Raw genomic sequence first — 25967 nt, 5'->3', positions numbered from 1 at the left:
TTCTTAAAATGCAAACTTAAAAAAAAATCTTACACAAGACTCTAACTTTTAATTTGGCAGAAAATAGCCTGGTAGTCTCGTGGGATACACTAAGTAAAACAATAGTTGTTTAAATGTGTTGGTCTGGGCTTCCCTGGTGGCGCAGTGGTTGAGAATCCACCTGCCGATGCAGGGGACACGGGTTCGTGCCCCAGTCCGGGAAGATCCCACATGCCGCGGAGCGGCTGGGCCCGTGAGCCATGGCCGCTGAGCTTGCGCGTCCGGAGCCTGCGCTCCGCAATGGGAGAGGCCACAACAGTGAGAGGCCCGCGTACCAAAAATAAATAAATAAATAAATAAATAAATAAATGTGTTGGTCTGAGAATTGAAGGTGAGCTTTACCACAATGAAATGTGGGTGTTTAGACTAGAAAAGAAGCGTCAGTAGGTAAGTGATGGGGTTGTCTGTATGGAGATAGACCACTCGTATATTAAAAGTGGAAGACTTGTTCAATAATGGGCAGAGAGGGGCTGGGAGGTATACAAGGGAACCAGTGAACAGAAGGTTCAGGAAGGGAGATTGAAATTTGAAGCTTTGAACACATTCTAAAAGCTGCAACCCTTCAAAAATACATTGTATTCAGGCCACCACATGTGGTAGTAAAATATTGGAGTCATTCTGAATAAAGAATATTTTAAATAATGTGGAAGTTTACTCTTTGGTAATAAGACAGGGAAAAATGGAGAAATTATATAATTTGAAGGAAAGGGACAAAATTATCATTATCTGCAGATGATAAGATTTAATTAGATGGCTCAAAAGAATCCACTGGCAAACTCTTTGAATAAGAAACCAGTAAAGTGGGAAAATACAAAATAAAAAAGCAAAAATACAAAATAAAAATCACTTTCCTCAGAAAACAGTTATAAGATTTAATAGAGAAACCGTATTCACAATAGCAATGAATAAATTTGACACCATGCACATTGAAAAATACATGAAGAAACTACAACTTTAATAGGAGTTCATGTGAAAAAATAAATGAGAAGTCATGCTTTACTTCTAAATGAGAATACTCCGTATTAAAGACCTCAGATCCTCACACATTAATGTATCAATTGTCTTTTCTTACATTTTGAACTTGATGAGTTCTTATGGGATAACAAATAAGGAGGCATAACCCAGAAAACTAATTATAATGAGAAAAAAAACCCAAAAAACTTACATTACTGGATATGAAAACATATTCTTAAATTGTGATAATAAAAATGGAGGGTTTTGGCAAAAGAAGTGATGAAGACAGAAAGATAATGAATAAAATTTTAAAACACAGAAATAGGCTCAATAGCATACAACATTTAGATCAGTGAGGAAATAGATTCTTACCATACCGACCAAATATGTGACAGATTTAAATCTTTTAAAAAGAGCCACAAAAGCACTAGTAGAAAATATAGGTTAATATTTCTCTGACCCTGGGATGTGCCTTTCTGAACATAAAAGTAGATGAAGAAAGACTAAATGAAAATAATTATGTATATAAATTCATAAACATATACATTAAAAATCCATTAACAATTAAAAATCAAGTGACAAAATGAAGAAATGCTTGCAATGGGCAACAGTGAAAGGGTTAACAAATTTAACAGGCAAAGAACTTTTACAACTTTATATGCAAAGAACTTAACACAATTGAAAAATTGAATAGAACTTCTACAATTTTAAATAAATAGAAATTAAAATAACAGACAAATAACACACAAAACAAGACAACCAAGAAACATGAAGAAGTTAGAATCACAAATAATCAAGGAAACATGAATCACAGTAGGTTCTAAGTTTCTTATCTTAGTTTGGAAATAATTAATGATGGTTTGTGAATTCTGTATTCTCATTCACTGCAGGTGGGAATATAAACTGGCATAAATACTTTGGAGGGCAACTCTGAAAATTTTAGCCCCAAAAAGCCTTTGACCCAGGAATTTCGCTCACAGTAATTTCCAGAGGGAACAGAGATGCACGCAAACATTTTAAAAAGGCAAAAAGCTACAAAGTTACATGAATATCTAACTAGAGGTCAAATGAATTATGATATCTTCAAATAAAGAAATATGATGCCAACATAAAAATCATGTTTTATAATAGTTTTAACAAATGAGCAAATATATATAAGGATTTGTCAGATGGGAAAACCAGATTCCAGAATAGTGGATGACAGCAGGGCGTCAGTCTTACTTTTCCAACATACAAATATATGCGTGTAAAAAAGGAGAGGAAAAAGATGAGAAAATGTATATCAACACGTTGACAATGATTATACACAAGCGGTGGGACTAGAGGCAATTTGTATTGACTTCTTTGTGCTTTTCCATAATTTCCAAATGTTCTGCGATGAACGTGTATTATATTTGCAATCAAGAAAAACATCGTTTCGTGTGTGTTTTAAATCCTAGCTGGCTGGAAGCGTGGAAGTGTGAGGTAGGCTGTCCGAAGAGGATGCTGCAGGAGTATAAAGGGAACTTCTCAACCCCGTGAGTCTATGCCTTTACCTTATCCTGGCTTTTTTTTTTTTTTTTTTGCTCTTTTTTGTCAGTTCTCAGAAAGTTTGCAGCTTCCAACACCATTTTACATGCTCCTCCTGTGAGTGACAGAGCAGTGTCCCAACAATACTTAATGTATTTTGGGTCAGGGGCCCGTGGGTCAGCAAGGTTATTAATAAACATCGCCTCTTGTTCTAATTTGGGTCCCTTCTCTCCTTCTTGTCTCTCCTCCTGCCCTGCTTTTCCTTTCACATCTCTTTCTGTCTGACCCTTTTCCCCTTCTCCCTGATCTCAAAGATTCGGCCTTCATTTTAGCTCAACTTCTGGCACTTTTACTGTAACACTTTTCTGATGTATTTGTTGATCCTGTTAAGTTTTCATAGGGAATTTCATTTTTGAGGAAAGATTTCGTGTCCTAAATCGATTTGACGTGTGCTGATATGATTCTCAGATCTGACATGCCTGGGAGATGGGGGAATAAGTCAAAATGAGGCAAATGTGGACGAGCAGGGGAAGGACCTTGTTTTTGAAAAAGAATTTTTGTTAAACAATATTCACCGACCACAGAATTAGCCAGATTTTTAAGAGGCCACTAGTACGATCAGCTCTACCCAAAAGGAAGAGAGCTGGAAGGCAGAGGGCAGCTTAATTTTATCATTCTTTTTCTATTATCTTTGATGAGACAAAAAGAATTTAAAGAATTTATCATGTATATTTGGATGTATGTACACCCATTTTATTTTCTGTTTTAGAGCTTGATTTATGACCTCAGCTTATATTAGAGTAAATCTTGCTGTATTTTTGCTGATTTTATTACACAGAAGTGGCTGCTTGGTCATCACCACTACCAAATTTTTACACATCAGCTCTTCAAAGCCCCTGAATTTGGTACAAATTGAATTTTTGTTTTTACTTTCAACATTTCCTAACTGCAACTTCAAACCAGACAAGATTCCTTTGTCAACTGAAAAAAGTCAATTCCTATACACACACAGAGCGTTCAGAGTTAAATGTGCCAATGGGAGTTAATTAACAATGATAGAGCAACATTTTTATATCGGAAAACATATAAAAAGAAATGTATGATTCTTTACTGAATTATTCATACTTTTCAAATTTACCTATTGTACTTTTTCCTGTTCAAGAATGCCTTCCTTTTTATTTATTTATTTTTTATTTTTTTTTATTTTTTATTTTTTTTGCGGGATGCGGGCCTCTCACTGCTGTGGCCTCTCCCGCTGTGGAGCACAGGCTCCGGACGCGCAGGCCCAGCGGCCATGGCTCACGGGCTCAGCTGCTCCGCGGCATGTGGGATCTTCCCGGACCAGGGCACGAACCCGTGTCTCCTGCATCGGCAGGCGGACTCTCAACCACTGCGCCACCAGGGAAGCCCTGCCTTCCTTTTTAAATGTGACCTAGACTACCCTTTCTAGAATGAATGGAAGACTTTTAGAGTGATATAATTTTTTAACACATGATTAACATGATTAATTCTACTATAAACTAGGTCCTCATATTGAAAAAAATGAAGAAAAAAAAATGAAGAAATGGCAAGGAAGCTAAATTTATCCAGAAGAAAGATAGTTTTCTATACCTAAACTTATTATCATGAAACATACTAGTTTTGTTGCATTACCAGAATTGCACCTGAGTGGTCTTTCACAAACTAAGACTATGTGAACTTTGAATAAATTATGCATTCCGCTTCTTGATATGGTCACCCCTCACCACTGTACTTTAACAGTCAGACAGGCAGGGATCCTGAACTCAGTTCAAATCACCATTGGAAGTAGCCATTAATCAGACTTGACTAAATGTCTAATTTGGTTCCTTGCTTACTCTTTAGTTTTTGATTTTCCTTTTGAATAGATTATTCTTATCTGTTCTGTAACAACTATCAAAGGATGAGGATAGCTTTAAATGTGCTCTGCTACATGTGTGGCCATTTGTCACACATGGGATAATATTTATTTTCTTTAAACGCAGTACTTTTCTTAATAGACCTGGATTTGCATGAGCAGTAACTTATTAGGCTGTCTTGGGGAAGAAGAGAGGAAAAAGAAGAAGGAGGAGGAAGCTTTTCTTGAGTGCCTACTATGTACCATACAGTATGACATGTGCATCCAAACATTCGATTGAGCTTTTATGTTGTGCTAAGTGTTTCACACATCTTTTCTGGTATTGTCTGCACAGCATCACAGTGAAGAAGAAATTGTTAACCTCAGGATACAGATGAGAAAATTGGGGCTTAGAGATGTTAAGCAACGTGTCTAAGACACACAATTAGTGTGACATGAAGCATGGCTTGGCACCCAGGCCCTGCTCGCCAAGCTATGGCACTTTCAGTGATTATGAATAGACTTCATTGCCTGCAGTGGCAAGGGCTCAGAGTACAGATTAAACCCTGGAGTTTACTGTAGGCTGGGCTTGAGGTCAATGACACCTGATCACTTATAAGGTATGACTTCGGGTTGTCTGAAAAACCAAGAAAGACCTCCCAAAGAATTATATTAGATAACATGGCAAAAACATTATGAAAGGACTAAAAAGAAATTCTCATATTAGTATGAAATACATATATTATAACACCCATGACACCGTCTGACTCAGACTAGTGGCTTTCAAGAGATGGGCATCTATGTACCCTTGTTGTATGTATTTTAAATATTCTCTATTTAAAGAGGGTCACTGGTTCCAAGATGTTCCTCGCAATTTTGGTAAATAAATGTTCTGAGGATCATCTATGTATGGGGAATTTTTCCCTCACATAATCAGGATGGATGCAAAGCACAGTTTTATTCCCTGTAACAGGCCATTTTCTTTTTCCATGATCTCTCTGTTTCAGCTGTTTCCAAGTCCCAGGCTGGGATCTGCAGGCTGTGGGATGAGGGTGGTGTGGCAGGTGTCAGACTACAATTCTTCGTGCTCTAGGGGTAAGATTTCTTATGAAAACGGGTAGCTTTTTTGTTCTTCCTCAGCCTTTTTAACACACAGCCACATCTTTGACTGCGCCTGCTGTGGTTGTGACTGTACTGAGCTAAATTTGCGGTACGCGGGCCTCTCACTGCTGTGCCCTCTCCCGTTGCAGAGCACAGCCTCCGGACACGCAGGCCCAGCGGCCATGGCTCACGGGCCCAGCCGCTCCGTGGCATGTGGGATCTTCCCAGACCAGGGCACGAACCCGTGTCCCCTTCATCAGCAGGCAGACTCTCAACCACTGCGCCACCAGGGAAGCCCTGTACTGAGCTAAATTTACGCTGCTGACAACTCGCACTGAAGTGCATCGGTAGCACAGAGTCAGTGGGAATTGTGTGTATATAAGCACAGGCAGCCCTTGGCCCGCTGAGTGTAATAGCATCTCTGCCTTGGGAGATTATGGGTATGATATGGGTGATGCGTAATGGATGGGGCAGTCTGTGTACAAATTTCCAATGACTTGCTACACCCTTTTAGGATGGTGGCTGTCAAAAATGTTAGCACTTTACACACACAACAACTACGGATCCTATTACTGGTGGCCCCTGCGCTCACAGACCGGCTCCTCCTCCACCTTCTAGTAGGTAATTGCTGCAGGGGTACCTATTGAACATATACAAAGGAGGAAACACGGGTGAATTTTCTTCCTTGAGCTCCACTTTATTAATAGAGAAGGAGGAAAATACGGAACGTGTTTGAATTAGCCTGGATGGAAGTTCAAAGGGAATTCCATGTAAAAGATATCTCTGAAAGATTTAAATTAGCAACCCGAAGAGAACTTGATTTCACATACAGAAACTGAACCAAGGGGGACATTATGTTGCTATGCACTTAAATTAAGACCTACCCTGATGTCAGCGCTTCATTTGGGGTGTTAATGGAAAGGTACAGAGATGCGGAAACTTCCATGCTGTGGATGATGTTTAAAACATTTAAATTGTTTATCATGTCTTTTTGAATGAGTCTGCCGATGGCTGGAGAATCTACAAAAGTTTAAACATGAAGATCTGACTAAGGAACATTAGCATTCTTGGGTTAAGAGACTTTTCATGCTAAAAATAGACAGCGTCACCTCTCAGATTGGAGCAGGCAAACTAAGCTGTATCTTTGCTCTTTTTCTGAGCTGAGACTAAACTTCATTGTGTGATTTTTCTGGTCTTCCAAGCTAAACTGAGACATAACAGATTAGCATCAATAAAGACACTGGTGACAATGATGATCGTTCCGAGAAAAATTAGGGGCTAAATAACCACCCCGATGATGGCCTGGGATTGAATGTGGACAACCTCTTTTTTATAATAGTATTGAAAATCTGTTAGCATTGGAAATCATAGCATTGATTATATTATCTGTCTGCACCTACTGTCTAGAACACTATGGAAACTCAATCATCCATATACTCAATTTACTAGCCCTAAATATATTCCAGGCACAGTGCTAGTGTCTGGAGACACAGATCCAAAGAGAGACTGTCCTTGTCCTTAGGGTCCCTGTCTTAATTTATTTTCATTGTATAACAAATAGTGTATGCTATGTACCTGTCACTAGTCTAAGTGCTTTACATATATTAACTAATTTAATCATCAAAACAACCATAGGTATAGTTATATCATTATCCCTCATTTTACAGATGAGGAAACTGAAGTACTAAATCAGCAGGCCCAAGGCCACACACCTGGTATGTCAGCAGACCCAGGATTTAAATCCAGGCAAATCTAATTCCCAGAGACCTTATTGCTAATGGCTGCTTAGGAGCTAATTAAAGAAATAAAGCTTTAACTATTTTCAGCATAACTACTAGTGACATCAAAGAGCCTAGAAACCCCAGAAACCCTGGCTTCTGCAATATTCAGATCAATGATTGGGCAAAACTGTAAGAGACATGCTAATGCAATTTGTAAAGGAACAAAAGATGAGAGAGATAGACTCTAAAAGCCACCGAAAGCCAAAACAAAATGCAGTTTAATGGGGATAAACATGAGACGTTCTTAAATGCAATAAATTCCCCATACAAGCCCTAGATGACTGAAGTCTGACTCCACAGTATGGGGGCTCCTCCCTGACCAGGGCTCTGATTAAAGTCACATGACATGATAGATAGCGCTGGTCACAAGACTTCTGAATATTTTATTGTTTTCTGGATGCTTAAGAGACTCTGGCAAACTAAGGCCAACTCACGAAGACAAAACTTCTGAGTCCATGTCATATGGGGGCACTGGGGAACTTAGCCAATAAAACAAAAGCAGTGGCTTGAAGGAGTGGGGGAGGATGAAAGTTACCTTTAAGGGTTTGAAAGTCTGCCATATGGTGTAGAGATGAGGTGGTTCAACTCTATTGCTTCTGAGGACAGACCGACGCCAACTCTGTAGAAAGATGCTCCAGGGACACAGTTCTGGTTCCCACAGAAGGAACAAAACTTTCTAAAAACAAAGCTCCCAACAGTGGTAGCCTGGCGGAAAGGGAACCCTATCCCTCCCATCTGTCTTAGGTGGCTGGCCAGGGCTAACTGGCAACCTTCACCCAGATCTTCACATATTTACATTACCTGCCTTGAATTTACAACTCTTGAAAATGCTGAATCGGTGTCTGCCTAACCATCTGCCCATTTCCAGACCTCTGGCTTCAGTGGGAAGTTGGACCAGTGTCCTCCAAGCTTCCTTCCAAGGGAGCTGTTCATGGCTTCTTGATTCCATTATGGAGCCTTGAATTCCACAATGTTTTAGAAACCGGTTATCCCTGTTGTATAGATGAAGAAATATCAGAAGGCTTAGTAACCAGCAGAATGAGGCAGATAACATCTCCCCCTCACACATAGATTCCTGCTCACACTTGAATAACTACTTCTACACAACCAACCAGAGCAACTTAGCCCTAACCTTATTCTAGAAAATTGGTCTGGTCCCCAGTGGCCACTATATCATTTAGCTGAGAGCTTACTATCATTTCTAAGTTAATTTGTGAGTTAATTGTAAATGTCAGGAAGCTCTGACACTGCCAAAAATGGTAAATTATTGAGATAGACCAGGGTCAGAAGAATCCAAAATTGAATAAATTTGGTTGTTGATCAGTTTTTATCAAAAAAATATGTTGACATCCAAGGGGACTGGAATGCCATCAAATATGAGTTGCCTCAGAAGACAGCCCTCCATGAAGTGGACCCTGGATTACGGGGTAAAAAATGTTTTCCAAAACAAAACAAAATGTTTTCCAATCCTAAATTTCCCATAATACTCCACAATCACAATGCCAATCATGTTTTCATCTAAATGACTATCCAACCTATAGAACTTTAAAAAGAGCTCAGTCCCTGCCTCTGATTACATCCAGTTTGATGGTCTAAATGTGGTATTGAAAGTGGTTAAATTCTAAACCTCTGAACACGTGCATTACGGCTATTGGTAAAATAATGACTCGTCTTTTCCACACCACTGGGTTTGGCAGGTCTGTGCTTCAGGAATAGATATGCCTCCCATTCTTCTTGCCTTCTGACCTCTGTGGTTCCTTCCCCCCCGGCAAGGTCAAGCCCTTAACATCAGGATTATGTTGAAAGAAAGACGAATATTTTCCCCAAACTTCTGGAATTATCAGGGTTATATAAAGTGGGGGCTGGCATCCTTAGTAAAGGGAGAAAACGAAATCTCATTCCCAAATGATTCTGACCCATATTGGCCTCCAAGTTTTGGCCAAATGATGCCTCTTTTTTGCCCACATGGCTGTATTTACCATAATCTGTGTCTCTCCATTCTCAGCAGTACAGTCCTCGTGGTAATGATGCCACTAACTCCCATTTGTTACTGATTAATCCACAGCATATTGGAAAACAGAGTTAAAGTGGAATGCAATGGTAATTTAGCAAAAGATGTCAGAGAGCTTTTACTTTTAACTTCTTTTGCAAAAATCATTTTTGAGGAGTGGCAAACTGAAAAACCACATCCTGACACAGCATCCACCGTCAATTAGCCCCTTCGCTGAGTGAGAAAATGCACGCTTTCCTTGCAGAGGATCTGTGTTAAACATCTTACCTGGAAGACAACATTCAGTTCCCCATTCATTGACATTTTAAGGCAAGTAACAACAGGGTTTTTCTAGCTACTTTTCTCTACCCTCAGACACACAGGTCAAAAGAGAAGGCAATGTTAGGCTGAAATTTCCGTAATTTACAATCTCCAGCTTGTGGGCCAGAGCCAAAGGGCTCTTGGCTACAAAGTGTAAACAGAGCATTGTTGCCTCTTAATCTGGGTAATTGGTCCCAAATGCTGTTGCCACTTTTCAGATCAGATGCTTTACATACTTTTTAAAGAACCTGGAACTTTTCTCCTTTGGCAGGGAAAGGTTTGGAGCATTAACTCAGTCTTTTCATCAGCACTAAGACTCCTATAAACAGCCATGTGATTTCATTTGGGGGCCTGTAAACACAGGAGACTGGGGGCCCGCTTGGAGAGTTCCAGTCCATGCTTGAATGTTCATCCAACTATTGTTTGCTCCCCCATCCAAGCCAACTTCAGAGTGTTTACTTAACATACACAGCTTCTGCAAGAGCTGAGCAGACAGGCCACCTCCTAGAGGGTGCCCCCAGTTATCAGAAGCCAGGTTATGTCCCATTCCAGCAGAACGTGTTCTTATCAGTACATGCCTTAAGGGTGATGCACCGCAGTGAATTTGGCCTAAAACCAGTTGTTCTGTGACATCATCTTCTGGGAGAAGTCCTGGGGATGCTGTGGGAGAGAAGACAGTGTGTGGTGTTCTGGGAGGAGACGAGGCAGGCTTGGGACGATGCTGGGGGACCACAGGCTGCATGACCCTGGGCAGGTAACACAACCTCCCTGAGCCTCGGTTTTCACATCTGCAAAATGGAGCTAATAATATAAACTTCACAAACTCATCATGAGAATTAAATGAGAAAGTGAATATAAAGGTTATGGGGGCATTCCACATACTATTATGATATAAAGTAATTTTAAAGCCATATGGCTTAAAAAATACTTTACATCATAATAGTATAAATATTAATAATAGTATAATATATATTACTATCATATAGTAATATATGTAATAGTATATATATTATATTATATATATTATATTATATATATATATATATATGCGCCTTTCTGCTTCAACCTACACAAGGCAGGGAACATATTTTTGTTTTCCTGTGAAATCTCTGACTTAGGCTTCAGTATTCCAAGAAAATATAGCTTTCATTACTGGTTTTGCAAGAAAATGACAAAAATCTAACTGAGTTCCCTTAATTTGTTTTTCTCTTAGACCTTCCTCTTTACCTATTTCCAATCTCCCTGGTGACATTTGTAGGCCTTCATTTTTCTTCTAAATATTTCTAGAGTGCTATTGAGTTCTATATTAACTATTGCTTCTCCAAGTTTTCCTTATTTAGTTCTTTTGATCTTTCCTCCCAAGTCAATCTCTCACCCTGTCATTTCTGTACTTTTTTTTCTTTGAATTCCAGTCCATTTATCTCTATCTCTTTGGCATTAAGGTATTCTACATATGTAGCATTCCAAGTAGACACTCAGCAAAGACTGCAGGGAGATTTGGGACTTCGACTCCCTTCCTACTTCTGGGTTAAGATGATTAGACAAGAATGAGCTTTCTCGGCCTTGGTTTCTGCCATTACATTTACTTCTGTTCTCAGCAGTTAAAAATGGGAAAATACAAAAAAAAAAAAAAAAAAAAAAAAAAAAAGGGAAAATACTTCTCCTATGTAGAGTCTGTAGCAGTTTGTTTTCCAAACAACATTGCAATTATATTTTCTCTAGGGAGGCAGTATAGCATTGTGCTTAAGTACAGAGATTCTAGAACAAGACATCCTGGGGTTCAAATCCCTTTTAGGAACAGTGTAACCTTGGGCAAGTTATGTAATTTCCCTGTGCCTAGTCTTTCTTATCTGCAAAATGGAGATAATTGTGTTTGTTTGGTATTGTTATGGTCAACTAAGTTGAGTTAATACATGCAAAGTACTTAAAATTGTGCCTGGTTACAGTAAGCACTCAATAAATGTTGCTTACCGACATTTCATTTAGATTCTCCTTTTTAAAAAACTCATATGTGTATTTAACTGTCAGTTTCCCCTCTGGTCTCTCATATGTGGTCACATTTCCACATATATCATTGAAAATGAGTTTCATATACTGTTCTTCCCTACTTCAGAATGTTACAGGAAATATGAAATAAAATAGGACAAAACAGCAATTCCCAAAATATCTAGCTCTCTTCCCCAGACCATCATCTCTTCATCATTAGCTAAAGTGGGATGAAAGTTTTATTATGAACCCAAAACACAACTGTAGTTTACCCCAAAGTGAGCGAATCTGGGTTAGCTTTAGAAAACCTGGTTTGAATTTTAGGAGAATCTCCTTTTTACTCTCAAATGCCAAAAGAGGATTTAGTTTCAGGTGGATACCAAATGAAATTTGGTAAGTTCATCTGAGTTTTACTTTGGGTTTGTCATTTGAATGAACTCAAATTTCATGCAGCCTTAATCCTTATATTTATGGTTTTCCTGCCATTTTCACCTCAGTTGATAAAAAACATTTTTAAATAAAAATTGAGACATGCTGTTCAATATTTCAGCAAATTGCAATATTTTAGAGCATATACATTTCTTTGTCTCAATAATATATAACTATGAGGAAAATACAGTTTTGGTAATATATGCTTTAATGAGTCATGCTATTTTTGCAAATATTCTCCTTTACTTCATACTGTGTTTATTAGCCACAAAATTCCAAGTTGACCAGACAATAATTAACAAAATTATCTATTTCTGTCAACATTTAAAGATCTGCAGCTGCATCCATTTTTAATCCCTGGCTCAGGTAAACCATGACTTTAAAATCAAATTTGTATAATATAAGCTTTCTCCATTTTTACATTTCTTTCCCCCAGAAGTCAGAAGCCCAGACTTTAGCTAATTTCCTCAAATTATATGCTAGAGGTTTGAGGAGATTTAAGGATAGATCTTTTATGTCAAAATGATAGGTTCACAGTTTGTGACTGATGATTTTGGACATATAAATGATATATGCCCATTAAATAAAGAGGCCTTTGGGCTGAGAAGATTAGGCAAAAGTGAGTTTAGGGAAATTTCCAAATCCTACATTTGCAGAGATATGGGCAACGTGCTTACAGTTTCTGTTTTATTATAAGGCAAAGTAATCTTAAATAACATATATTGAGACTAATATATCAATGAGATTTAAAAGATTATTTGCCTAGAAGTGCATTTTTCACTCCAATAGTTAAGTAGAAGCCTTGCAGTTACATTACTTTGAATACCTACTTTTTTAATGGAACTAAACAAAGTTACTCTGGGATTAAAAACAAAAAATTCTCTTAAGAAATGTGCATTAGATAAAATTTCTCCTAAATACTACTGATACTTTTTCCTAAATTAACCACACTTCATATTATTTTAAAAATTAGGGGCTTCCCTGGTGGCGCAGTGGTTGAGAGTCCGCCTGCCGATGCAGGGGACACGGGTTCGTGCCCCGGTCCGGGAAGATCCCACATGCCGCGGAGCGGCTGGGCCCGTGAGCCATGGCCGCTGAGCCTGCGCGTCCGGAGCCTGTGCTCCGCAACGGGAGAGTCTGCAACAGTGAGAGGCCCGCATACCACACACACACAAAAAAAATTAAAACCTGAAAACACACACAAAAAAAGTCACACGTTTTTTCTTCTAATCTGTAGTTCCCAAATGACTGGTAATAAAAATAAACTTTACAACATCTTTGAGAATACCAAAGAACCCCAGTCAAGATTATTTTGGCTAGAAAAGAAAGCAATTTTGATATTCAAAAATTTGGCCTTCGGACATATATACACTACCAAATGTAAAATAGATAGCTAGTGGGAAGCAGCCACATAGCACAGGGAGATCAGCTCGGTGCTTTGTGACCACCTAGAGGGTTGGGATAGGGAGGGTGGGAGGGAGATGGGATAGGGAGGGTGGGAGGGAGACGGGATAGGGAGGGGATATGGGGATGTATGTATATGTATAACTGATTCACTTTGTTATAACACAAAAACTAACACACCATTGTAAAGCAATTATACTCCAATAAAGATGTTTAAAAAAAAGAAAAATTTGGCCTTCCTTAGTCAATTCCCAAAAGGGAAAAAAGCAGCTAATCTTAGAAAGGTGGTAAATTTAAGTGATTCTGTAATCCAAGTTAGTCCTCAATCATGTTTTGAAATATGATGAAACAGTAAGGACTGGGAAAAGACATAGAAAGTTTCAAAAGTAACTCCAAATAGAAACACTGAGCATTTCTTTAAGAGGCTTTCGGCTTCTAAATTAGAGGATGAATAGCGTCTAACTGGAAAATAGCAGCAAGTTTGTGCTAGCGTGCCCGCTTCATGGTATTCATGGCAACCAAAAAAAAAAGAAAAATACTCTTAACATATTCTATTACCGGATCATTTAAATCAGCATGAAACATATTTTTGTCGGTCACATATTCCAGGTATCACCCTAGACAGCAAGTCAGCTAAATATAGACACATCCATACACAGGTTCTAACACTCATACAACAAACAACTGGGCATGCACGCACACTGGCATACGCATGCACACACACAAACATATATATCCGAAACCTGCCCAGGCTTCCCTCTGGGTCCTTGAAAACTCTGGCATATTGTAAACCCAGGAAAGAATTTTAATCTACATGGTTTGAAAATAGGAGCCTTTTAAATATGCTGCATACAATTTGTGATGGTCATCTCTAAAATGCTGCTCCATTATCCTTTTCCATTTGGAATGAATGAGGCTAATTAATTTCAGGCCATACTTGATGAGGTCAGCACCATACGAGGGGTGCGTGCTAGACATTGCTAATCTCTTTCAGCTGAGAGTGATGAATTAAAGATGAAGCATGCCTTTGCAGGCCTAATTTAGAATGTATATCAAAAAACCTACAGCCAATAATACTATACCCTACAACAAAGGAAAACTGGTTCACTCAAACTCCCTGAGTTGCGTTGATTTTAAAGACATTTTCAGTCCTCTTTGGAATTCTATCTGTGGATGGGTGAACCATATCAAGAAAATCAAGCCATCTCTCACACATAGCCATGTGGACAAAAAGTGGGATTAAAGGAAAGAAAGAAAGAAAACAGAAACAAAATACAACAATCAGGGTTTGATCCCTTGTGTATTAAAATTCCACCTACACATTAGACTTTTTTTTTTTTTCCAGAGCTACCAGACTGACAAAGATCCCAAATTAGCAATACCTGTATTCAAGCAATGACCACCCAGCTCTGCTGGGACATTTCAAAGCAACATGCTAAATGAGGCAGCCTGTTGTTTTTAAATCAGGTATCTTAATGAAGCTTATTAGGTTTTTCCATGTCTCTATTTTGAAAGCCAATAGAGATTGACCAGGTAGATAATGTGATACCTTTTATAAAGCCAAGAAAGAAATTGTAATACAGATGCCTCCAGGCCAAAATGTTCTTATGAAGTTAATGCTAAGCCAACTTCCCAGTTGTGAAAATGGAGATACTCACTGATCTAAACTCTAAAGAGAAGAAGGAATTAGTCTAAATTCCTCACAGGTAACTACATCAAGTCCCTAAGGGTGGCAGGAAAGGTGGTTCAGCCCAGAGACTAGAGAATACACCTTGAAAAAGTATTTCAACATACCTAGCAAGAGAAATCCTGACATTATAATGAGTGGGCATTTCCAACTGGTGGCCACAATAACTCCTGCCTCTGTATCTCGGTAGCCTTCACTAGAAAAAAGCTGCTTCGAATTAGGTCCAATCTACATGCTGAATCAATCTTTCATCCCTTTGATTGCTTCTGAAAATATTTATATTTCTTAATAATGCACATTTTGTCTTGCAACTTCTGATTAAACCCAGACGGGGTTTCCCAAAGCAGCCAATGTATGTGGAAGGGTGATTTGGGACAGGAAAAGGAAGATAAAAAACACAGGTTTTTCCCATTGGGGAACCATTAGAGAATATAAATCTAGCAATTTTGGTTATGTAAGCATAAGAGGAGGGTTGTAATAAATACAGATTGGAATATTACAGTGACCTAATGGAGATTACAGAATATTTTTTTTTATTGTGTGATTCTTCATTGCAGCTTAAACTCTTCGGCTGGTTAGCTTAACAGATTTTATGAAAAAATATTGTGGGAGAGATTTAGTAAGATTTCATATTACAACCAATAATAACCCACACAAATTATCATATCAAAATAATTACAGCAGCAAAATAGTTATAATAGGGACACGACAAGATCATCTAAATTTTTTTTTTTGATGAATAAGCATAATTTGGAAGATATTGGGGGAGGGAGGGTGGATTCCTGGTTTGAGGGCCAAGAGAAAAGGGGTCTAATTTCAACACTGTCACCAATCAGCTGGGAGAACTTAAAGAAGTCACTCAACCTCTCCAGACCTCAGATTTTTCTTCTTGCTTTTATCTGGGAAATAAGAGAGGTAAAGTTTTCCTTGTAAGTTTTAAATTCTATGGTTTTGTAAAGAACTATCCTTTTCCTTAAGCATTCCATGCTCTCTGAAAGCAGAGAGGAAGAAAAGAGACTTCGTCCAACACTGAGTGTCCCCAATGCCAGTCTCTGAGAGATGGCAGTCACAGCTTCTCAAAGTACCTCATTTGTCACTTGTCCCTGCTCGCCTCCTCAGACATGGCTGTCACTTTTCTGTTCCTTACTTCTTCTCTCTTAGAGACCATGACAGAAGGAAGCACCCAAAAGCAATGCCCATAGTTTCATTTGACCCAACCATCCCATTTTAGAGATGAAGAAAATAAAGGCCAAAGAAGTGGAGGTCACATACTTAGTAACTGGTAAAGCTAGAATTTAAATCCAGGTCTGTTTCCAAACCAGGATCTATTCTGCTATGACACACTGCCTCAGAGTCTGAGGAATTTTTATATTCCACAAATAAGTGGGTTTCTTGACACCACTTAGTGCAGTTGAAGACACCTTGCAATTGGAAATGGGAACATAGGATAGGGAAGTGGCTTTGAATGTAGACTTCCTGGATTTGAATAACATGTTACCAGTTTACTAGCAATGTGAGTTTCAAGCAAGTCCCTAACCTCCATAAGCCTTGGTTTGCTTTTTATTTTTCTCTTGGATAATGGAAAATAACACCAATATCTACCTCAGAGTCGTATAAGAGATTAAATAAAATACATGTGTATGTTTACCATAGTTCTGATATATAGTCAATGTTGGCTGATGTTAGTATCACCATCCTTTTCTTCTTCATTTACATAGTGAAAAATCCTGAAAGGATCCTAGGAAACCTAGGTATGAATTCTGACTGTGCTCCTATTAGTTCCATGGCCTCAGATAAGTCTCTGAGCCTCAGTTTACTCATCAGCAAAATGGGAATTAAAAATATCAACATTACAGGATTTTGGTAAAAAACAAATGAGTTATGCATGTGAGAATAACTTTCATAAATAGGTAGAGTCCTATAAAAATACAAGGGTTGATGGTTTTATTAAAACATTATTATTCCTAGGTCAGAAAGCCTCTGGATGCTTAGAGCTGGTTAACAGATGGTAAAAGAGATAATGCCACTGATTTGTTTCTCAAATAAATCACCTTAGAAATGAGATACATGCAACACCATGTAATCATAAAAGAATAAATGCATTTCCTCAGTTATCACTGTTATCCATTTAATCCTATTCTACTATTCACTACCTAAACTTGCAATTCTCTCATAATTTTATCTTACCAGGGAATTAGAAGATGATTAGGTTGCAGGGACAGGGTTTAGAACAGGAAAACAGCACTTTCTTCTTTGCCTTCCAAGTAATTAGAGAAAGAAATATCTCAAAGTAAAGAAAACACACTTTACGAAATATTCAACGACAGCTTCCAAGAAACCTTCATACCTTGTTAAAATACTGTCAGACTTTGCCATTGACCAGCTGTCCATTGCACGTGAACTTAAAAATATATACATTATTGAGATACAACTTTGTTTAAGCTAAAGAAGCATCTTGGGATGGGAATTGTTTTCTGAGTAGGATTAGTAAAGAGTCGGGGCCTAAAGGTGTATGTCTATTTTAAAAAGAAATTTTCTGATTGCAGATAACTTCTCAATTTGATTTAGTGTCGAACGATAGTGATGGGGTTGATAAGTGAGCATTCATCGGTAATTCATCTTGTGCTGGTAGAAATTTACAGCAAAGCAGTGCTTTCCCAACAGTGACAAGCCCTATTAATCTTCTTCAGACACATTTCAATAGGTGTTCCCATCTGTGGCCAGCATCTAAACATTCTGGCATCACTGGCGACTTGAAGACACCTTCATTTCAAGTTACACTCGTGAAAATGTGATACTAGATTGTACTCTATTTTTTAACCTAATTCTCTCTCCTCATTCAATTAGCCTTTCTTGCCTAGATTTTCTGCTCATGTGTAACATCATTTCCCAGGGAGAGCTCTCAAAGATTTGGTTTCTCAGAGATGCACAATCTCCCCGAAGGTTAACAACTAACAACTTTTTTACAAATTAAAATTGCATAGATTCCAGTGCTGGCAGTCACTGGCCTCAGATTGCATACGTCCTTAGAAAGTAGAACCTGCTCAAATACAGCATTGAGAGGCCTGAGGAAAAGACGAAGGCTAGAAAATCCATTGTGTTCATATTCGGAATGCAATTTATTATCCTGAACTATGATGCTTAATTTCAGTGCAGGGGAATGCTGGGAAAAGGAGAAGCAATTAGGAAAACCGAAAAAAAAAAATGAAAGAGCAGCCAAGTGTTCAAAACAGCCACATGTACTCAACATAGTCAGTCTATAGGATAAAACCCCTCTCCTGTTCCTTTGCATCTGCTGGAGGACCTCCAGTTAAGAAAGAAATACAATAATCACTTTAGGGATAGCTTATTTCACTTAAATTGCCTTTATCTACAAGCAACATGCTCTATCTGGCTGCAAGGTTAGGCTAGGTGAAAAATCTGGAGGGGGTGTTTGATTTTGGATTGCACCTAAGTGCTTTTTTGTGCCATTTCATCCTCATAATGGATTTGGTCTTGCAAGGAAAGTGGATTTGAACAGCATTTTTCTTGTGCACTTTAGAAATCATTCAAAAGAGAAAACTGGCTTACACATTCTTAGTTTGGAAAGGTTAGGTCTACCTGCATAATGAATGGATATTTTTAGCTTTGTTGAATATTTTTGTTTGCATGTGATCCGACATGTATGTGTGTTACTAGTATGGGTGTATGTATGTATGTATATATGCATATGTATGTGTGTGTATATACATATATATATGTAATCAGGATATTCATTCTCAGAAAGATCTCCCACCCTCACATAAATTATTTTTCACAATAATCATCTGAGTTTCTTATAGATCTCAAAAACCTTATTGTAGGTGGCAAGTTTAAATGTGCCATATTAATAACTTGTTACCCAAGACAAATTAAGTCCTTATATGTCAAAAGCACTTGGCACTGTATTATCTACAAGTATTTATTGAATAAATGTTGAGTCCAATTTCATTTTAATGTGACTGACTGTATGTTTCAGCCTCTTAGATAAAAACACTCAGACCCATAACTGTGTTGCAACATTACACCTAACTTGTCTATTTCTATTATTGTCTCCTAACTTAGAATATGGAAAGGCGGCTTTTTTTGTTTGTTTGTTTGTTTTTTGGGGCCTTTTTGGTTGTTGTTCTGAAGAGCAAAGGGAGAGATAGAAAAACGGCTGGCATTCAGCCTAAAGAGAAATCATTGAAACAAATTAATCCTATGCCGTTTAAATTGACGTGGTAATCCATCATCAGAGAAGGCAAACTCTGAAAGCAATCTAGAATCTGCCCTGCTCTTTCACTAGCCCTGGAGGCACAAAGATGGATAGTAAAGGAAAGGGGGGGGGATCATAAAAGTTAGGGATGCCTTAGAAAATAATAAAATTGGTTATATCAGCTCTCACTGTCCTGCCTCTGAAAACCTTCTTTGGAAAGGAGAGGTTAACTTTCAACAGTTGCTTTCCAAACTTTACCTCGAAGTGGTAGGTCATCTGCAGTTGAGCTCAGAGAATCTGCCTCCTTCTTGAGGCTGCCAGGCTACGGACTAGAGTCTAACCACTGCAGGACCCACAGTTACACAGAAACTTTCCCTATAAGTGGTAAGGATGGGGGTTAGGATTGGGGTTTCTTCGGGGTTTTGTTGTTGTTTTGTTTTTTGGTGGCGGAGAGTGGGAGGGAATCTTTTCTTCTTTTTTCTCCTATAATTATCTTGTTTTGCACCCAATGAAAAAGCATGTTATTGTAATTTTTAAAGTAAAACTTCTGTAACATCCCTAAAAATGGAGGCAAGCCATCATGCCCTGTCACTTATCTGTGTTTTTTTTTTTTTTTATTCTGGAGGCTTATTTTTCAAATTTTCTTCACTTCAAAAAGCCTGTGATATGTTGTTAAAACTTGTTCAAAATTCGAAAATTATACAAAACTGAAGTGTCCCATCTTGGTAGATAGTAAAGATGAAAAAAGCCTTGTAAAGAACTCCATTGTAAAAACAATGATTCTGTATTTCCAACACACTGAAGCCTAAGGTTTTTGCTTTTGATTTTGTTTTCCTCTTTAGCTTGTATATGCAATGATATTTTGTTTTTTGTTATTGCAGTTTTTTAGGGGGGTAGTGCAGAACCTCACCTCTTTACTATTGTCTGGACATAGAAATTTGAACACAGAAGTGAATATTATTTTCCAATTTAATAATAATGCATTAAGCTATAAAGGCAAGACAATTTGAAAATATTTTTTAATCTCAAAATCTGCTAACAATAGACAGTGTGTGAAGACAAAAACCCAGATACCTTAGTGCCAAAGGCAAGAAGGCACAAGGACACGAATATAAACCATACCCAATAGCTGCCCTATTTAAATTTATCTAGGATAGCGTTTCTTCTAATTTATTAAGAAAACTTTACATGTTCCTGAAACTTCAGAGTAAACATCACACCTTTTCTGTATAATTAGAATTTTATTCACTTTTTTTTAAAGGGGATGAATAATTCTTTCATATGGACTAACGCTTTTTTAAAGTATTTAAGCATAAAAGACAAATTAGAGGCATTTCCCTGCTAAACAAGAAGAGAACAAAAGGCTCCTATATAAAATATTCATCCACAGCCATGCCAGTTGCAATTTTAAGAGTTGTTCGGAAAGAATAGATTCAGGTGTTTGTAAGTGTGTTTGTTTTTAATGGAACCTGGGAAATTTAAATAGTAGCTCTTCAATAACTGAACATTCAATTGCACTTTCTGAGAAAGATCTGATGCCTTTGAATTTGTTTTCAATGTATAAACAATGACTTCAACACAATAGTATATGATTTCAAAAGCTATTAAATTAATCAAAATCATATGAAAAAAGTCAATGAGTAACTAAGCATAATTCTTGAAGACTATAAAGAAAAACATTGTTTAATATTTTTTAAACCTCATCCCTCCTCACTTAAATTTCACTTCTTTCTATTTGGATGGCAATATGGCAACAAAGTATATGCAAAATAAAAATTTCCACCATAACTTCTGGAGTCAGTAAATGTATTATTAACATGCATTCTGCAAGAAATAGGGTTGCCTAAATTTTTAACTTCTCCCTGACATGCGATGTAATGTGGTCCTGTCAATAAATACCCAATGTGACATTTATCACTGAAGTCAATATTTTCTTCCTTTTACATTTTCACTTTTGCTTTAAACTATTTTAAGTGATATCATCTCAGTCAATTTACCTCAGTCAAGCACATTGTAATCCCTTTGATAAGGTTGATTAATTTATTATAAATTGTAATGTAGGGATAGGAAAGGTACCTTTCTGTGTCCTGTATTCAAAATAAAAAAGATCAGTGTAAATTTTATTTAAACATTACACTTTGTAAAGCCTCAAGGTGATACTTTCTATGGTCAAACAAACTGAATATTATGTTAACCTCCTCTCACTTTTGCACAGAAGTCCTTTATTTTTAATGTGTACGTTCAACATTTCAAGGAACCATCTATTTAAGAAGAGAAGTGCAGTTGATAGTTAATTAATTAATTATGTTTTCTAAATTCATACATTATGTTTTTCTATTATGGAAGTATATCTGTGTTTGTCCATTTACTTACTTCTCTGATTATATGCTTTATATTGAAACTGGGGTTTTTCAGCCTTCTAAAAACCAATAGAATGGAAATTAGCCCTTACTTTCTCCTTCTGAAATTCACCTTGAGTTTGTGGCTAAAGAAAGTTAAACAAGATAAATCCCCTTTGTTGTTCTGTTTGTATTTTCTTTAAGTACACTGATGCAGCTAATTAACAATATAAATTGATCTGGATATTTGCCTTACTAACACCTGCACATTTAAATGACTGGCACTTGATACCATTTGATTAATGCCTTTTTTGACATACCAAAAATGAACTGCCATTTTAAAGATTTCATTGCCAGTCATTACCAGTAAGAGAAAAAAATACAGAATCAGGCAACCTTTCCTCACTCTGTCCACTTCTAAATAAGAACTGATGTCCACATGGCTTTAGATGTCTTTAAAACTTTCTCAGCTGGAGTTGCCTTGCAATATAATATTAAAAGCATATACAGCCCACATCAGACTTAGTTAAATGGGCAACAAATCCCTTATGCTAGCATCTATAGTTAGAGTCTATTCTCTTTTAATTCTTCAATTCATTGAAAAGTAAAATAAACAGAGTAGCATATTGTTGAATTTTAAAATAAATATATTAGGCAAAAGATGTTCACCTCTTGTTTAAATGCCCTGCCAAAGCTACCAAACTGAAAACTGACGTTTTTACCTTGAAGTATCTTTCCATGCTTCTGCAAGGCACAACAGCTTTACCATTACTAAGTTGCTTCAGCTTGTATTTCAACAATAGAGATTCCAAGGAACTCATTCAAAACTCTTTTTTGCACTGTTTTCTGCCAGACCCCCAGCATGTACACATGAGTGACAGCCTCTATCTAGTGCTTGAGTATATAAACCTTTAATCTATCATGGAACTTCTACCACCATAAGAATATATACACACCCATGTGCATATACCTTCATGCACATAACTATTATATAACTACTCATTAAAAATGCCACCAGGTGTGAAACCAGCAGAATGGATTTTCCTAATCTCATCTAGATTTTATGGCTATAATTTGGCTACTGACAAGATTCTAAATTAGCTTTTACTTAAATGAAAGAAGGTAAAACATATATTAGGATTTGGGTTTTTTTTTAAAACCTCTCCCACAATAATTAATTGTTGCATATATGTTAGAATTATTTTTAAAGTGAACTGGGTGGTCAGTTAAATAGAAGAAAATATTTCACTACATTGTGTTTTCTTATTCCCTAAAGTCCATCTCCGTGGAGTAAGCTGCCTTGATGGATGAAACTGCTGTCTCTCAGAATGGAAACCCGCTTTCATAGGAAGGGTGGGGGTGGGAGAGGACTAGTGAAAGACAGAGCTCTAAAATCCTTGCAGCTAGAGTGAATTTACCTCCCCTCCCTCCCCCTTCTTCCCTTTCACCCTTCCTTCCTTTTTTGCTACAGCCCCTTTGGTACATTAGTGTAGTTAACCTTCGCTCTGGCCGAGACCAAGAAGGGTTAATGGAGACCCGGCTTCTGACAGCCTCCAGGTCAGCGATGCTCTCGAGCTTCCATCGCAGGAATTAGAGGATTACCGAGGAATGAATTCGAGGCACCAATCGCCTCACACCTGAACACATCACTCCAAGCCATTGGGATTCATATTAAAAAAAAAAAAAAAAATTCTCCCTTCTGAAAAACGGTTAATTAGATCTGCAGTTATATTTCCTGTTGCACCGAGGACCAAGTAGGACAGCCTGAACTGAATTCCTCAATCTGCCAAGGAAATCGAGCAATTTGGAGAGAGAGAAAATAAATAAATAAATAAATAAATAAATAAATAAATAAATAAATAAATAAATAAATAAATAAATAATAAATCCAGCAAGCTATCGGTTTCTTCAGGAAGGGCAGATTTCTAGGAAAAGGTTAAGAGCGAGAAAGGGAAGGAGAAACGAAAAAAATCTTCCCTTTCCTCACCTTCCGTCTCCCCTTTCCCCCCCGAAATTAGTGCCTTCTTGATTATTTGCAGCTGTTTCGAACCTCAAGGTTTGTTCACAGCAGCGACCGATGCCTCCCGCTTGCAGAAGTGAAAAGCCATTTTCGCGCCAGGACTTTGCTGCTTGAGTTTGGGGAGAAGGTTTTCTTCTCCTTCCCAGCAAACTCCACCCAAAGCCTTGCTAACTTCAGCGAGCCCCGCAAGCCTTTGCGCCCTCGCACTTTAGGCTTCTACACCCAACCTTGGGGCCACAGAACCATTTCCCTCGCTGGACTGTCGCTTGAGACCCCCCCAAAGCTGATTTCCCGCCCTGGAGAGCACGGGGACATCCTGGGGGCGTCGTTAGTGTGTGTCACCCTGCCTCTGCCTTCCTGCTCCCCCTCAGACTTCCTCCCACCTGCCTAGGAGCCCCGAACCTGGAATCCACTCGCCCTGCGGTCCGCAGCGGGTTCCGCCACCCGGCGGCCGCCCTTGACAGTGGGTGGGTGGGATGGAGAGGCAGCCCGCTGGGCTGGTCTGGGCCGCTGCGTCCTCCCTGGAACACTAGGGGAGACAAGGGGGAAGAGGTGCATCCGGGAGAAAGTTCGGGGATGCTGCATGGCGCGGCGGGGAAAAATGCAACCCGTTTGGGCCACGTCGTTACTCCGGGAAGCTGCCTGGAGAGCCCGCGCTGTGCGGGAACCTGCCAGCGTCTCCACGCCGGGCCTGCGATCCCCTTCCGTGGCAACCTGACCACTGGCGCTCGCGACGTAGAGCCCCTTGGCGCCCAAGCCCTCTGCCCCGCGGTGGCCCGCGCAGCTCTCACCCAGCGCCAGCCCAGCCGCGCCGGGACGCGGCGGACTCCCTGCCGCTGGCTGCACCCTGGCGTCTCCCGTCGAGGAGGGAGGGACACAGGCCTGCCCCCGGGATCTCCCTGGCGGTGGTCGAGCCGGCCCCCTCGAGGCTCGCTCCCCCCTCTCAGCCTCGCCAAATTCCTGAAAGCCCCGGCCCCCTTCGTCACCCCGGGGACTTCTAATCACTCCGTATCGATTTCCCTAACTCTTTTCATCCAGTTGAAGACACATCTTAAAACACTCCAGCCCGGAGTGTGCTCTGGGCTTTATCCACACTAATAAAATGATTTACCCTTCTCTCTGCGCTCTCCTCACAGAGGAAAATCGTTCGAGCCCCGGCTATTTGTGTGTGATCAGTAAATATTTAGTGCGGTGACATCCTCAGCTAGGCTTCTGATCGATTCGGGGCCCACCGGGAGGTGCGCATGGTCAGGGCGGGGCCGCGCCGAGCCCGCCGAGGGGGCTCCTCCCGCCCTCGCCGCTGGCCGCTGATTTACGGCCTCCGCAACCAGCAAAGGGGGGCGAAAGCGCGCCGGGAAAATTGGCTTTTCAACCTTTTCACTTTTGACATTCAGCTGCCTCTCCAGGCTCTAATTCTCGCCCTACTCCCCCCTCCCCACCCCAACCTAGGGCGCCCAGTGCGTCCCGAGCGCCCTTCCTGCGGCAGCGCGCTGCGCTCGCGCGCCCGAGGCCCGGGGGCCACCTAGCACAAGCCTACGCCTCGACGCGGGGAGGCCAGGGCCCCTGCCCTGGGAGTCGTCGCCTTCGGGGCGAAAGGCACTCAGCCTGCCCATACCTCAGAGGGTGCAGGGGTTGTGGAGAAGCCGAGAGCTGCAGTGGCCCGGTCGGGGAGCCACTGTCCTCGCTACCTTTTCTCCGACCCTCAGTCTTTTCCCCACTTCTGTAGCTGGTCCTCGACGCCCCTTGGGCCGTATGGCGTCGGGCGGGAACTTTACTTTCCTCGCAGAGAAGCTCCCGTTTCCTTAGAAGCGGAAAAAGCACTTAGCTTGGAGGAGTTGGAAGGGGGCCTCCTACCCTGATCTTGGCTGCCAGAGGGTTGTGGCCGCAGCAGTGACAGTGTCCGCGCCCCCCCTGGCCTCCCCGAGGCGCACACTCCTTCCTTATTTCAGGGCCGCGCCCTGAATCTAGACACCTGGTAATGGGCCCGACCTGAAGTAAAGCATGACACACTCTCGCCCCCTTCCACGGACCCACCACCTCGGGCCGCTGCCTTGTCAGAGGAGGAGGATGTGAGAGATACTAACCCCCTGGGCTCCACCGCTCTCCAGTCTGGGGCGCGGGCCTGAAAAACTCCAACACTGTCGCCCACCTGTTAGCGGCCTTGATCCCGTCTCACCTGAGGCCGGGGCTTCTGCAATTCCCCCCGGGTCCAGGGAGGGAGGTGAGCTACATCGCTGGTTCACGCACCCCTCCCCAGCGCTAGCACCCTCTCCTTTGTCACACACGTGATTTTCTAAACCGCTTTATCTGCAGACTATATCTTTATACTAATGCAT

General features: G+C 39.9%; 1 long non-coding RNA gene across 3 annotated transcripts in view; it reads right to left on the bottom strand.

The window, feature by feature from the left end:
• LOC131752513 (uncharacterized) overlaps window positions 1-25967 on the bottom strand; it is a 69737-nt gene that overhangs the window by 40182 nt on the left and 3588 nt on the right. For 2 of the 3 annotated variants that reach the window (XR_010839762.1, XR_010839760.1), the window contains exon 2: window positions 7775-8231. This is a non-coding gene — a long non-coding RNA (uncharacterized lncRNA). The remainder of the gene's footprint in view (window positions 1-7774; window positions 8232-25967) is intronic. The other variant, XR_010839761.1, reaches the window with a different exon arrangement.

The sequence above is a fragment of the Kogia breviceps genome, chromosome 3 (assembly GCF_026419965.1).
Source record: "Kogia breviceps isolate mKogBre1 chromosome 3, mKogBre1 haplotype 1, whole genome shotgun sequence".
NCBI lineage: Eukaryota > Metazoa > Chordata > Mammalia > Artiodactyla > Physeteridae > Kogia > Kogia breviceps.
Note: the sequence above shows the minus strand (reverse complement) of the source record. Positions and strands in the feature narration are given on the sequence as shown.